General features: G+C 51.2%; 1 protein-coding gene across 1 annotated transcript in view; it reads left to right on the top strand.

Annotated features, from left to right (window-relative positions):
- Window positions 1-8,688: 8,688 nt before the first annotated feature.
- The window catches only part of LOC115081984 (stonin-2-like), a 42,743-nt gene continuing 38,635 nt past the window's right edge, over window positions 8,689-12,796 (top strand). The window contains exon 1 of the mRNA XM_029586225.1: window positions 8,689-8,892. The gene's annotated coding sequence lies outside the window, so the exon portion shown is untranslated. The remainder of the gene's footprint in view (window positions 8,893-12,796) is intronic.

The following is a 12,796-nucleotide window of genomic DNA, read 5'->3' as shown; positions in this document are numbered from 1 at the left end:
GCTTGATCACTACATACTGCCAGATCACTGCTCTTCATGTAGGTGTTTTAGGATTTTCCGGTCACACATGCTAGAGTTACTGGTGAAGCCTCTTCTTCCTCATGACATCCCTCCATTGGGCAACGTTAAATGAGGCAGTGCCACGTGTGCCGGAAAGGGGGGGGGGGGGGGGGGAGGGAGTAAAGGCAAGTGCAGGGGGCAGAAAGAGGTCATATAGGGTGCAGGATCCTCTTCCAGCTTATAAGGCACACGTACAGCCCTGACTCTACAGAACACATTTGTAAGCAGTTTGATCAAGGTGAGAAAGCTTTCCCCTTAAGCCTGCTCAGTACTGCAGTTTTTTTTGGAGCTGAGATGCTGAGACCATCCACTGTCTCAGTTGCCTGGCTCTGCTTGCTACCTTCCACCCCATGTTGTCACTAGAATATGTATAGTTCATAGCACAAATACACACAACACTGTATAGAGACACATAAAAGATAAGTCCCTACAATCTAGTCAAGACAGACAACCAGATGAAACACATAAACAAATAAGAGACTTTCAGGTTAATGCAATACCAATTGCTGCGGCCAGTGCATGGCTCAATATGCGACTGGATGCACGTTTTGGATACACATCAATAACCCCTGATGCAAAATGGGTTAGAGCATCCAAAATTCGCAGCCAATTGAGGGCATAGCTAATAGCATTTATCACCTGTAAATTAATGTTGATGAGGCTATTAGCTATTACCCCCCATTGTTGCGGCCTGGGAGCCGCGGTTCGAGAGTGGACCCTTGAGCCGAACCACCCTGGGTAGAGTAGCTCGGGAGGTGGAGCCACAAGCACAGGTCTTCGCCCGGGAACCAGGAACCCCCCAGGAGGAGCCCGTAGGGTCCTGGAGCCTTGGGACTTAGGAGACACGCAGGGGTCTTCACCCGGGAACTGGGAACCCCCCAGGAGGAGCCCGTAGGGTCCCAGAACCTTGGGACTTGGGAGTGCAGCTAAGCTCTTCACCCGGGAACCAGGACCCCCCAGGAGGAGCCCGTAGGGTCCCAGTCCCTTGGGACTTCTGCACAGTGATAGTCTCTCTAGGAAGGCCTGGGCAAGGGTGAGCACAGAGTCCAGTAGCAAGAGCCAATAGGCCAGGGAGCACAGAGCAAGCGGAAGCAGGATCAGAGTCAGTAATGTCTTGACTGGAACTTGCAGAATGCAAAATGGGAGCCAGCCGCGGGTAGGCCAGAGCCCGGCAGGAAGTAGAAGGTATCAGGACTCAAGACAGTCTGGCAGTAGTTCCAGTCCAGGCCTGCAGGAGGCACTGTCCGGAGGACAGGAGCGTGGCAGCTGCGGCAGAGAAGCCGTGGACTGAGGCAGGCGGCAGGCAGCGGTCGAGTCAGGAACGAGCAGAGGTCGGTGGCTGGCGGCAGGCAGAAGCAGAGTCAGGAACGAGCAGAGGTCGGTGGCTGGCGGCAGGCAGAAGCAGAGTCAGGAACGAGCAGAGGTCGGTGGCTGGCGGCAGGCAGAAGCAGAGTCAGGAACGAGCAGAGGTCGGTGGCTGGCGGCAGGCAGAAGCAGAGTCAGGAACGAGCAGAGGTCGGTGGCTGGCGGCAGGCAGAAGCAGAGTCAGGAACGAGCAGAGGTCGGTGGCTGGCGGCAGGCAGAAGCAGAGTCAGGAACGAGCAGAGGTCGGTGGCTGGCGGCAGGCAGAAGCAGAGTTAGGAACGAGCAGAGGTCGGTAGCTGAAGCAGAACAACGGAAGTGCAACTAAGAACTACACACTGTAGCGACCCTCGTTGCAAGGCAATGAGAAGACTGAGGGACGCCGGTTATATCGGGCTTGGGGCGTGGCATGACTAGCTCAGGCGGGGTCAGGCTTCCGGTGAGCATATGTCCACTGCCGTATGTCCACTGCCGTATGTCTCGCTGCCGCCCCTGCGCGCGGGGCGGCAGCGAGATGGCCCAGCAATGGCGGACACCCTGAATGCTCAGCAGAGCCGCAGAGGCGGCGTTCCCGGCCTCGGGGGTGAGCCCTGAACACAGCTAGCAAGGGGGAAGCGGTGGAGACCGCAATATCCATGCAAAAAAAAAAAGTGTGGCCGACGCACATAGTATTACTCAAAAAATTAATGCCTGCCTTGGAGGAGGTGTTAATTCTTGAACAGCCCCAAAAGTTTACAGTAAAGCAGAAAAATACTGCTTTTCTGTAGTTCCTCTGACTTAATATCATGGCGATATTAAGTCAGAACAGAAAAAGGAGAACAGTGAAAAAAAAAGTGTGCCGGCAGTCAGGTTAGGAAATGGATGCTCAATTAACAAGCGTTCATTTTCCTAACCCTTGGCTCTGTACAGGTTAGGAAAACAGACGCTCATAAACCTGAGTGTCCGTTTTCCTAACCTGCTGACAGCCACCTCTCCCAGGCTCCCGAAGTCGAGGAGGCGCTAGGGACACAAACTTTTCTCAAGCGCTTCCTTTTTACCGCAGCAGCCTATTTAAATATTAAATCGGGCGCCCAGGAGAGATGGACTGGCGAGCGTTAAAGAGAGTGGGTGCTCAATCATGAGTGCCTGTTTAACGTGTGCCAATATTGCATCAGCCTATTTGAGTTAAGAGAGCAAAGCCTTGACTGAGAAAGTAAAAAGTAGGTGGTTATAGGTGAGGCTAAACTGAGAATTGTGACTTAATATCTTCAAATGCGATAGTGGGGCTGTAATCGTTAAAAGAAAACTCTGGTTATATATACAGTTACAGATCAGCCTATTTGTTTTTACTGTAAACAAGCCAGAATATCTGCTTTTAAAACTGGTAAATTCTAAAGGCTTTCCCTAGCTGACACCTAAGCCAGATTTTGGTTACAAAATATATCAGGACATGTGATCTAATGACAAGTCTAGGTATCCAGTGCCATTTATTTATTTATCAAAACTAACAAAGAGAGGGAAAAGGATCAAAGTCCAATATCCAAATCTCAAACCCACTCAATGGCAAATGACAATATCATAAAAAAATTTTGCTTCGAAATTTACATCTGCAGCCTCTCGCCTCGCAATGGGCCGCAAGCTTTAATCAGCTTGTGAAGCAGAATGTAATATCTTTAATCATTTATTGTCAAATTGCACATCTCAATTCAAAACTTTATTCAAACAAATTACTTTACCACTAATCTAACCTCATTTAAACCACCCTATAAAAGGTATGCCCATGTGAAAAATTTGTACTTGTCATTTCTCACTATAGGTTAAAAAATTTTAACCATAAATCTTGTAAAGAGGAATACTTAGCCAATTCATCGTGAAATATAAGTCAAATTGTTCCCGACATGAATCACGTTTCGATTGTAAAAACAATCTTCCTCAGGGGATTATTTCGCGATGTTTATTACTTGAAGCGGCCAATATTCTTCAGTATCCTCAAAAACACATTAAAAGTGCGCCTACCCTTAACCATACAAACCCCACATAATCCTGCCTACTGACCAATCCAAAAATGGTTCACACAAGCTTCAATCGACTATAGCAGAAACAAAAACTTACCCGGACAAACAATGTCTCACCAAGCACTTTCAAAAATGGCGCCAAGGCGTCTCTACTCATCTCCCAACCCATCTACTCTTATAGCTAGCTTCCGTTACGTACGTCACCGGAAAAGACACAAGCAAAAGAATTTGCGTATCAGTGGTAGTATGGTACTTGTAGTTTTTTTAGTATCTTTTAGATACGATTTCCGGTGACGTATTCCGATTTCCGCCCCATAGGCTCTAACAGGCGAACACAGGCTTTCACACACGTACACAGACTCTCTCACACAGTCACACACAAACTCACACAACCTCTTCCTCACTTTGGGCCGTGGTGGGATAAGCTCCACCACGGCCCTGCTGGCCGTCCTATGCTGGGGAGGGAAAGCTGTTTGCGCCCACGGGAAAAGTTATGCGTAGGTGCACAGTTTAGAGGGAACACTGCCTGTGGCTTGTCCTCATTTTCAGCCACTGGTGGGTTGGACTGCAACGGCAGCCTGTGGCCTCTCCTCATTTTTGGCCATCCGGCGGCCCCGCAGCCTCTCCTGCTACCGCCATCCACCCAGGTGTGCCACTCCATCCAAATGTACAATATGCACACCCAGTCACGCAGGGCCTGGTTACTGTGAATGTACAGGCCAAAGACTGAATTACCCTCTCATTTGTGAAAACAAGATTGAGGCACATGGGTAGGGCAGCGTGAGGAAAGCTTGCACTGCTGCTGCTGTGCTATCAAACTTTGCTCCTCCTGCCTGATATGAGGCAGTGGAAAGAGTGATTCACCCCGCCTTCTTACAATGGTTTATTAATGACTGATCAGCAAAGTCAATATTTACTGAAAATGTACCTGCAAAATGGAAGTTTATTAGCAGAGGAGGTGCACCCAAGTGATGAGAACATTAAACAATAATTAAGAAAATAATTGTTGAACAGAAGTTCAAATTTTCAGAAGGCGTTTGACAAAGTCCCTCATGAGAGGCTTCTAAGAAAACTGAAAATTCATGGGTTAGGAGACTATGTCCTTTCGTGGATTACAAACTGGTTAAAAGACAGGAAACAGAGTAGGATTAAATGGTCAATGTTCTCAGTGGAAAAGGGTAGAGATGTGAATCGTGTCCTCGATCGTCTTAACGATCGATTTCGGCTGGGAGGGGGAGGGAATTGTATTGTTGCCGTTTGGGTGTGTAAAGTATCGTTAAAATCGTGAGCCGGCACACTAAAACCCCCTAAAACCCACCCCCGACCCTTTAAATTAAATCCCCCACCCTCCCGAACCCCCCCCCCCCCCAAATGCCTTAAATTACCTGGGGGTCCAGCGGCACACTAAAACACGGCACACTAAAACCCCCTAAAACCCACCCCGACCCTTTAAATTAAATCCCCCACCCTCCCGAACCCCCCCCCCCCAAATGCCTTAAATTACTGCAGGTCGTTCAGCGGGGGTCCGGAACCCTCGCTGAACGACCTCCTGCAGTCGATTTCCTGCCGGCGCCATTTTCCGTACGGAAAACGATTCGCGGCAGGAAATCGCTTCCGGACCCCCGCTGGACCCCCAGGAACTTTTGGCCAGCTTGGGGGGGCCTCCTGACCCCCACAAGACTTGCCAAAAGTCCAGCGGGGGTCCGGAACGACCTCCTGCGTCGAATTGTTTTGGTCTATGGCCACCGCCATTTTGCGGCGGCCATTTTGCAAAATGGCGCCGGCTGAAGACTACACGATTTAGTGTGCTGCTTTTCCTGCTCTCCCCCTTCCCCCGATTTAGCTACGGACCGCCGCTACGGAGGTAATTTAAGGCTACGGACCCCCAGGTAATTTAAGGCATTTGGGGGGGTTCGGGAGGGTGGGGGATTTAATTTAAAGGGTCAGGGTGGGTTTTAGTGTGCCGTGTTTTAGTGTGCCGCTGGACCCCCAGGTAATTTAAGGCATTTGGGGGGGGGTTCGGGAGGGTGGGGGATTTAATTTAAAGGGTCGGGGGTGGGTTTTAGGGTGTTTTAGTGTGCCGGTTTTCCTGCCCTCCCCCTTCCCCCGATTTACGATTTTTTGACGATAAATCGGGGGAATTGGTATTGTATCGTGGCCCTAACGATTTTTGACAATTTAAAATATATCGGACGATATTTTAAATCGTCAAAAAACGATTCACATCCCTAGAAAAGGGTAAACAGTGGAGTGCCTCAGGGATCTGTACTTGGACCGGTGCTTTTCAATATATTTATAAATGATTTGGAAAGGAATATGACGAGTGAGGTTATCAAATTTGTGGATGATACACAATTATTCAAAGTAGTTAAATCACAAGCGGATTGTGATACATTACAGGAGGACCTTGCAAGACTGGAAGATTGGGCATCCAAATGGCAGATGAAATTTAATGTGGACAAGTGCAAGGTGATGCATATAGGGAATAATAACCCTTGCTGTAGTTACATGATGTTAGGTTCCATATTAGGAGCTACCACCCAGGAAAAAGATCTAGGCATCATAGTGGATAACACATTGAAATCGTCGGTTCAGTGTGCTGCAGCAGTCAAAAAAGCAAACAGAATGTTAGGAATTATTAGGAAGGGAATGGTTAATAAAAAGGAAAATGTCTTAATTCCTCTATATCGCTCCATGGTGAGACCGCAACTTGAATTCTGTGTAAAATTCTGGTCACCGCATCTCAAAAAAGATATAGTTGCGATGGAGAAGGTACAGAGAAGGGCAACCAAAATGATAAAGGGGATGGAACAGCTCCCCTATGAGGAAAAGCTGAAGAGGTTAGGGCTGTTCAGCTTGGAGAAGAGACGGCTGAGGGGGGATATGATAGAGGTCTTTAAGATCATGAGAGGTTTTGAACGAGTAGATTTGAATCTGTTATTTATACTTTCGGATAATAGGACTAGGGGGCATTCCATGAAGTTAGCAAGTAGCACATTTAAGACTAATCAGAGAAAATTCTTTTTCACTCAATGCACAATAAAGCTCTGGAATTTGTTGCCAGAGGATGTGGTTAGTGGAGTTAGTGCAGCTGGGTTCAAAAGAGGTTTGGATAAGTTCTTGGAGAAGTCCATTAACTGTTATTAAGTTGACTTAGGGAATAGCCACTGCTATTAATTGCATCAGTAGCATGGGATCTTCTTAGTGTTTGGGTAATTGCCAGGTTCTTGTGGCCTGGTTTGGCCTCTGTTGGAAACAGGATGCTGGGCTTGATGGACCCTTGGTCTGACCCAGCATGGCAATTTATGTTCTTATGTTCAAATTCAACCCTACCTTGTCTCACTGTATAATTCAGACAAATCACTTTTTCTCGTGTTCCCCTCCATTCTAATCCTGGCTCTGTCGCTAAACTTTCTATGTCCCTAACCAAGTCACATTAACTCCCTGTACAAAAGTTCTAATCCTTAACTGTGCCACACAAGAAGTAGAAATCCAAGCTACATCCTCAAGACAGAGCAGCAGCAGTGCAAGCATCCCTCACAAACTTCAAAACACTACCTCCCCCCTCTCCCCAGCTCCACCCCAGAATAAGTAAAGCATGGAATGCAGTAGTGCAAGCTCCATCCTCACCACAGAGCAGCAGCAGTGCAAGCTTTTCACACACATACACAGGCACACACCCCCCTACACACCCACCCATTATTCCACCACAGAACAGGTACAGCATGGGCAGCAGCAGTATAAGCTTCTCCCTCTCACTCACACACACACCCATTGCTCCACCACAGAACATGCAGAGAATGGGCAGCAGCAGTGCAAGCTTCTCTCTCTCACACACACACAGTCGGGCACACACCCATTGCGCCACCACAGAACAGGCACAGCATGGGCAGCAGCAGTGCAAGCTTCTCTCTCTCACACACACACACTCGGGCACACACCCATTGTGCCACCACAGAACAGGCACAGCATGGGCAGCAGCAGTGCAAGCTTCTCTCACAGACACACACTTGGGCACACACCCATTGCTCCACCATAGAACAGGCACAGCATGGGCAGCAGCAATGCAAGCTTCTCTCTCTCTCACACACGATTACCTACTCCTCTACCACAGAACAGGCACAGCATGGGCAGCAGCAGTGCAAGCTTCTCCCTCTCACTCACTCACACCCATTGCTCCACCACAGAACAGGCACAGCATGGGCAGCAGCAGTATAAGCTTCTCCCTCTCTCCCACTCACACCCATTGCTCCACCACAGAACAGGCACAGTTAAGCTTCTCTCTCTCACGCACTCACACCCATTATTCCACCACAGAACAGGCACAGTTAAGCTTCTCCCTCTCTCCCACTCACACCCATTATGCCACCACAGAACAGGCACAGTTAAGCTTCTCTCTCTCACGCACTCACACACCCATTGCTCCACCACAGAACAGGCACAGCATGGGCAGCAGCAGTATAAGCTTCTCCCTCTCACACCCATTATTCCACCACAGAACAGGCACAGTTAAGCTTCTCGCTCTCTCCCACTCACACCAATTATTCCACCACAGAACAGGCACAGTTAAGCTTCTCCCTCTCTCCCACTCACACACCCATTGCTCCACCACAGAACAGGCACAGCATGGGCAGCAGCAGTATAAGCTTCTCCCTCTCTCCCACTCACACCCATTGCTCCACCACAGAACAGGCACAGCGTGGGCAGCAGCAGCAGCTCACGCTGCCTGTGCTGTTCTGGGCGTAGCCAGGATTGGAGCCCAGAAGTTCAGGGCTGCGGTGCTGCTGCTGCTGCTGTGGGTAGGAGAGCGCCTCCTGCCGGTCGGGGCGCCTTCCCTGGCTTCCCGCAGTCCGGCTCAGCCTCTTCCCCCTCCGCTCATTCCCCCTCAATTCTGGGACCCTCGTGTTCCCTTCCTAAGCAGGGCCCCCACAGGGATGGGCTTTGCACCCCAAACTCGGCGCGGCTTTACATCTGCGAGACTCCTCTCGGGTAGCGGTGCTTAGGGCTCCGAGTGCTCCCTGGAAGGGGGCGGAGTTAACTCCCCTCTCACTTATCGCCGTGGCAGAGCTGGGATTGGAACCCGGTGCGCCGCCGCTGCTTCCCATCCGGCCTGTGGCTCTCTCTAGGGAGGGCGGAGGAGGCCCGGGCGCCTGTGGGCTCTGTAACGAAAGGGTTAAAGCCGCTGCTAGCCCCCGCCCTCCGGGAGTGCGAGCCACACGGGCGCGGGAGGGGCCCCCCTCCGCTATTCTTTCACTTCCCGGGTGCGGGGGGAGCAGCCTCGGCGCCTTCGCTTCTGCTCCGCTTGCTTTGAATGGGCGGGGGTGGGGGGCGCGGAGTCCCTCGCGTTATTTTACTCTCTCCGGATCCCCGCACGCGACTTCAGCCTACACTCGCCAGGCGCAGTCCTCCCGGGAACTTGTAAGCAGCGCCCGCTCAGCCGTCTGCTGCACCCAGGCTTGCAGGAGTCCCGCGGCAGGTAAGCTGGAATCGGGCTACCGGATGAAGGGGGGGAGCAGCTGTCCCTGCACAGGCAGCAGCAGCAGCACTACAAATATACATGCACTGCCCCACCAACACAGGCAACAGGAGTGCATGCTTCACCACGGGAGACATACGAATATACATGCACTGCCCCACCATCACAGGCAGGAGGAGTGCATGCTTCACCACACGCAGGCACACGAATATACATGCACTGCCTCATCACACAAGTGACAACACAAGCAACAGGAGTGCATGCTTCACCACACGCAGACACACGAATATACATGCACTGCCCCACCATCACAGGCAGGAGGAGTGCATGCTTCACCACACGCAGGCACACGAATATACATGCACTGCCTCATCACACAAGTGACAACACAAGCAACAGGAGTGCATGCTTCACCACACGCAGACACATGAATATACATGCACTGCCCCACCATCACAGGCAGGAGGAGTGGATGCTTCACCACACGCAGACACACGAACATATATGCACTGCCCCACCACACAAGTGACAACACAGGCAACAGAAGTGCATGCTTCACCACACGCAGACACACAAATATACATGCACTGCCCCACCATCACAGGCAGGAGGAGTGGATGCTTCACCACACGCAGACGCACGAACATATATGCACTGCCCCACCACACAAGTGACAACACAGGCAACAGGAGTGCATGCTTCACCACACGCAGGCACATAAATATACATGCACTGCCCCACCACTCACATGACAACACAGGCAGCAACAGTAGAAGCTTGTCCCCCTCCCACATGCTCGTCCCCATCACAGGAGGGGCAGCAGTGCAAGTTTTCTTCACAGACACAAACAACAGGTAGAGGAGGGGCAGCAGCAGTCTGTAGCCTCCACCCTGGTGTGCAGGGAGCAGTCTAGGGACCAGCAGTTGAGCTTCTCTGCTGAGTCAGCACTTGGCCTCCCTGCTGGGCAGTGTTTTGCCTCTCAGGGTCCTGCTCAGTAGCTATTGCTGAAAGCTGCTAGGTAATATTTCATGGAATGCATTCATTGTGAGGGCGAGAGATTCCTGTCACCTCAATGAAGAGGTTTTCCCTGCATACCGTTTCAGGTCGTGAGCCGTGAATTTGTGCTCATGGTGAATCATCTGGGTGATTGCTGGTACCCAAATGGATCTGGGAGGACCGGCCAGGAGGGTCACCCAGGAGGAACTTGGGCTTGCCTCGGGAGACGCACCTGGAGCCCATGAGCAGCGCTGTGCTACTGCGGTTCTCTCCTGGGCTATGTAGGGTTATTCTGGGGGCAATGCCTTGCTGCTGCCCCACTGGCACCACTCTCTGCAGCGTCTGAGGCGTGCAGGGAGCTTCCGTACAGGGCCCTGACCCCTCACACCTGACCGGACGGAGAGTTGCCTGCAAGGTTTCTGCTGTGAAGGTTCAGAACCGCTCAGCACTGTATTTATAAACCGTAACCTTGGGCATGTGTGGGAGCCGCAGGCAGCTTTAGAAAGAAGTCATTCTCGCTGCCTTCAGGAACAAGAATACATTCTTCCTTCCTGATTTCAGTGAACTTTTCTTTCCAGTGCTGGTAAAAAAAAAAAAAAAAAAAACCCAAGTGCATCCTGGTGTGGACAGATTATGGAGGAATTCTTGTTTCAAGAAGCAGATAAACAGCTTTGTTTTTCTCTGTTTCCTGTGCAGGCCACATCATCTCCCAAGCTTCCTTTTCAATTGGACTAATCATGAGCACGGGGGAGGTCATTGTTTCCACAGTCCAGTTATACTCAGGGTCAGCCGCACTAAGGGATTTTTTTGTTTTGTGCTTATAGGGAAAATGCTTAGTCCACAGGCCCTTTACTCAGAGGAGTCAGAAAAAAGGAACCCCTCGTCCCCAGAGGTGCAGGAACGTGGAGAGAGCGGCTCTGTCCTCAGGCCAGCCCTCCTGCACATGGTCATAGTGCTGGGCCTGCTGTTCTGACACACTCAGAAGTCCCTGAGGTGAAGGATACCTGCAGGCCACTCATGGGGTTACAGAAAACCTCCACCTGCTGTCGGGTTTTATTTTACTCACTTGCAAGAAAGCCACGGTAGCCATGGGACGCAGTGAGCTAATGCGATGCAAATAGAACAGGAGTGAAATTTTAAAAACACACTAAATGGGAAAAATGCACTAAAAATGTGAGTTAACCTGAAAATCTGCACTAATACTGAAAATCGCTCTGTAAACAGGAGTAGGGGGAATCAGGTTCTGGAAGTTGGAAAGCCTGTGGCTGAAATGGCCTTCCATGCAAGATTGGACATGGGCATCCCGACTTGGTCAGAATTTCTCAAGCAAGACCATTTGAGCAAACAGCCAAACGGTACACACTTTAGTGCTGTGCATCCCGACTTGGGCACCAGAATGTGAACTGCTCATAGTTACATAGTAACATGGTAAATGACAACTGAAAAAAATCAAATGGTCCATCTAGTCTGCCCAATAAGACTTTTTTTTTTTGTTTAGGATAGTAACTGCTGCGCCATGCAGGTTACCCTTTGATTTCACTTGGTATGCCTTGCCAAAAAGGTCTTGCATACAAGATTGTGCCATAGTGCCAGTGCGTAATGTTCAGCTGTAGGTGGCTACACCAGAGAGCTTATGCTTCAGAACTACCGTGTTTCCCCGATAGTAAGACACCCCTGATAGTAAGACGTAGTGGGAATTTTAGGGGGGTCGGCTAATGTAACACATCCCCCGAAAGTAAGACGTACCTGTCATTTCAAAAAAAAATTATTTTTAAATACCTGTCGGAGGGCCGCGTGGGTCCAGGCGGCTGGCGGCGGGAGCCGGGTGGTCGCGTGTTAAATCTAGGCCGCGGGCGGGTGGGCGCTTGTTCCAGGCGGCGGCGGCGGGGGGGGGGGGGGGGCGGGTGGACGCGCGTTAGTTCGAGACGGCCGGCGGGCGGCGGGTGGTCGCGTGTTAAATCTAGGCCGGGTCGCACAGGCGCACATTCATTCACTGCCGGTGGGGGCTGCCTCGGCAGCCCCCACCGGCAGTGAATGAATGCGTGAATGCGTGACGTCACAGCATGTGACTGCCTTGAGCGCCGAAAGCAGCCGGCAGCGGCAGGCGAAAGCAGCCGGCTCCTCCGCCTGGATGAATGAATTCATTCACTGCCGCAGCCCCCACCGGCAGCCCCCACCGGCAGCCCCCAGCGCCGAATCGCAGGGGTCGCACAGGCGCTGTGGGCCTGTGCGCGCATTCATTCACTGCCGGTGGGGGCTGCCGAGGCAGCCCCCACCGGCAGTGAATGAATGCGCGCCTGTGCGACCCGGCCTAGATTTAACACGCGACCACCCACCGCCCGCCCGCCGTCTCGAACTAACGCGCGTCCACCCGCCCCCTCCCCCCCCCCCCCCCCCGCCGCCGCCGCCTGGAACAAGCGCCCACCCGCCCGCGGCCTAGATTTAACACGCGACCACCCGGCTCCCGGCACCAGCCGCCTGGACCCACGCGGCCCTCCGACAGGTATTTAAAAATAATTTTTTTTTGAACACTCAGGTTTTTTTTTCCAATATAAGACATACCCTGAAAGTAAGACAAAGTGGGACTTTTGGGGGTAAAAAGAAAGTAAGACGCTGTCTTATATTCGGGGAAACACGGTACTTGCCATGCCTTGCCAAAATGAACTTAAGAACATAAGAACATGCCATACTGGGTCAGGCCAAGGGTCCATCAAGCCCAACATCCTGTTTCCAACAATGGCCAATCCAGGCCATAAGAACCTGGCAAGTATCCAAAACCAGTCTATTCCATGTTACTGTTGCTAGTAATAGCAGTGGCTATTTTCTAAGTTAACTTAATTAATTAATTAATACAGACCGCTTAGCCTCACTTCGGTGGTGGGAAAAGTAATGGAGTCACTGCTGAAAG

Source organism: Rhinatrema bivittatum, unplaced genomic scaffold, assembly GCF_901001135.1.
Source record: "Rhinatrema bivittatum unplaced genomic scaffold, aRhiBiv1.1, whole genome shotgun sequence".
NCBI lineage: Eukaryota > Metazoa > Chordata > Amphibia > Gymnophiona > Rhinatrematidae > Rhinatrema > Rhinatrema bivittatum.
Note: the sequence above shows the minus strand (reverse complement) of the source record. Positions and strands in the feature narration are given on the sequence as shown.